Genomic DNA, 2,549 nt, shown 5'->3' with positions numbered 1-2,549 from the left:
CATGCCATATGAGGGGTCTGTGACCTAGTCTGTACAGGACGGGTTTGAAGGGTCTGTGACCCAGTCTGTGCACGACAGTTTTGAAGGGTCTGTGACCTAGCCCGACACTGTGCTATTGCCAGAAACCATTTTCTGCTGTGTTGTTGTGGTATGATTTGTTTAACCAGTCTATTACTGTTGAAATAATGGTCTTATTAAAAAATAATTTAACTATTGCTGTGTAAATAATTTACATCTTTATTGCATAATTTTTGTGCCCATCTACAGTTATTTCCATATGTACACTTGAAGTGAAATTGTTGTGTTAAAAGTATGCAAAAATTTAAGGCTCTTAGTACGTATTTCTAAATTGCCTTCCAGGCCCTATACTAATTCGTGCTTCCTCAGCAGTAGATGAGATAAACTGCCTCTTTAATCGCTGTCTGTCAAATCTAACTTCATAAATACTTGCATTTTCTTCCCTCCTGCAGGCACGTGCTTTAACACCTCAAACCGCAGAAACAGATGCCATTCGGTTTTTAGTTGGGACGCAGTCTCTTAAATATGATAATCAGGTAACTATCTTTGACAAATGTATCAGTGCTAATTACTAAGCCTATTCTTAGGTTTATAACCGTTTTACTCTTAATTTTTCTAGCACCATTTGGGGTAAAAAAAGTCACACAAACAAAATAAAACTTTCATTGGATATATTTAATCTTTTCAAATCAAAGACTATTACCCAACTATATGTAATGATTGAGTTCAGTGGTTTAAATGTATTCTGTTAGCATTATTTCTGTGGTTTTGTTTGGTTTTGCAGTGTGCAGGTGTTACTGTGTGAGCGACTGGGAAGCAGCCTGGGGCACATGGTCAGCACCACCTCGTCTGCCTGGCCCTGCCTGGGCAGCTTCCTCAGTTGCTCACAGCAGTCTCTCCAGCTGAGCCTGGACGAGGCTAACCCCATCTCCACATGGAGTTCCAAGTGGGCACCAGGTTTTCACCCATTTGCTGTTCTGGCCACTGTAGTGGACACTGGTGAGGTCTGGATTCAGTGTGTGTCTTGGCCCTAACCATGTGACCTTGAGCAAATGGATTACCCTGGCTGGACTTCATGCCCCTTATCACTAAAATGGAGGTAAAAACGTCTACGTACCTCACAGAGAGGCTGTGAATATTATGAAGGTGTGTATGAGTTTTGACGCTGGGAAATGAACATAAGGGCCACGTCAGAAATGGTACAAGGCCTCTGCCCAGTTAATATTATCACACAGGGAAATGGTGTAAAATAGTTATTGAAGAATATTCAGTGCTGGATAGGGTATAATAAAATGGTTGCTCTCACGTGTTAATAGGGATTTAAAATCGAAATAGTCACTTATTCACCTACTTTGGTGATGTAGATCTACAGCTTAACAAATGTTTATATTATTAAACCTGTAATCCCCTCATCCAAAACCTAGAGATGTCATATTGATTATGATGGTACTTAAAATCGTGCAGAAGCGGAAGCAGAACATCAAAACGTGCAAATTCTGGGCTGAACAGCATGAAGTTGCCATGTGTAAGGCAGATCTGTGCACTGTGGTCGGGTCGGGTCTGGTTGCGCTCAGTCAAGTAGTGTTCACCTGCTACACTCACTACACTCGTGAAAATTAAAACTCCTAATAAACGTCACGACTTAAGAGTTGTTAGATGATTCAGTGGAATGTTGAAACTGTATACAGTATGAACACTGTGTGGTAAAAAAGCAAAGTACCAAACTGGATCTCTGCTTAGGGAGGGAAATAGGTCAGAAAGGGCTGAAAACAAGCCAAAGGTTATCTTCAGGTGGAGGAATGAATGTTCATGATGTAAAATTTTTTTCTTCCTTATTTTCTCTTTTCTAAATGTGTCTTGCTTTTCTCCTGGGTAAAAGCTAAGATGGGAATTTCTTGTTTATGAGATGGTTAAGAGGCCCTGCCATGGAGACAGCGTGTAGTCTTGGTGTTGCTTAAAGGGGCACAGGGAGCAAAGCCCACACACAGGGCCTGGGTGCAGGTGGTGGTGCAGGTTGGAGGGTGCACTCCAGCCTGTGTTCCGAGTGCAGCTCAGCCGCAGCTGTCTGGAATGCACCCACCGCACCCGCTGTGCCTAGGGCTCCCCTCCTGGGACAGGAGCCAGGGCCAGGTCAGAGGTCACTAGTGCGAACGCAGCCACGTGGCTGTTGCCTGATCCGCTTTCTGCAGAATTATCATAGGGTAGGTGTTAACATGTTCCACCTGATTTTTCTTCTAGTGCTCTAAGTGCCTTTTCCTCATTTACTTTTTTTGTTGGTTATGAATATTCATGAATACAAAGCTGATTGTCACCCCTTGTGCCCAAGATGTGAAGGCCAGATCCATACTGGCAGCATGCCCCTTACTACAAATTGCGATTGTACCCTGTGTCCCCCACCCAGTTATCCCCAACCTCCCTTCCCCTTCCCCTTTCCCCCCAACTCCACTTGTTCCCAAGGTCTGCTCTCTCTCTCTGCAAGTCCAACGCACCACTGTGGTCTTTCTTTCCTTCCTTCTTTCTTTCTTAGCTCC

At 43.6% G+C, this 2,549-nt stretch overlaps 1 protein-coding gene across 1 annotated transcript in view; it reads left to right on the top strand.

Moving 5' to 3' along the window:
• LOC103609815 (protein TSSC1-like) overlaps positions 1-2,549 on the top strand; it is a gene marked incomplete at its 3' end in the record, with an annotated part of 31,412 nt that overhangs the window by 14,513 nt on the left and 14,350 nt on the right. The gene's annotated exons all lie outside the window — the stretch shown is intronic.

Source organism: Galeopterus variegatus, unplaced genomic scaffold (genome assembly GCF_000696425.1).
Source record: "Galeopterus variegatus unplaced genomic scaffold, G_variegatus-3.0.2 Scaffold10131, whole genome shotgun sequence".
Lineage (NCBI taxonomy): Eukaryota > Metazoa > Chordata > Mammalia > Dermoptera > Cynocephalidae > Galeopterus > Galeopterus variegatus.
This window is presented reverse-complemented; position numbering and strand designations above follow the sequence as displayed.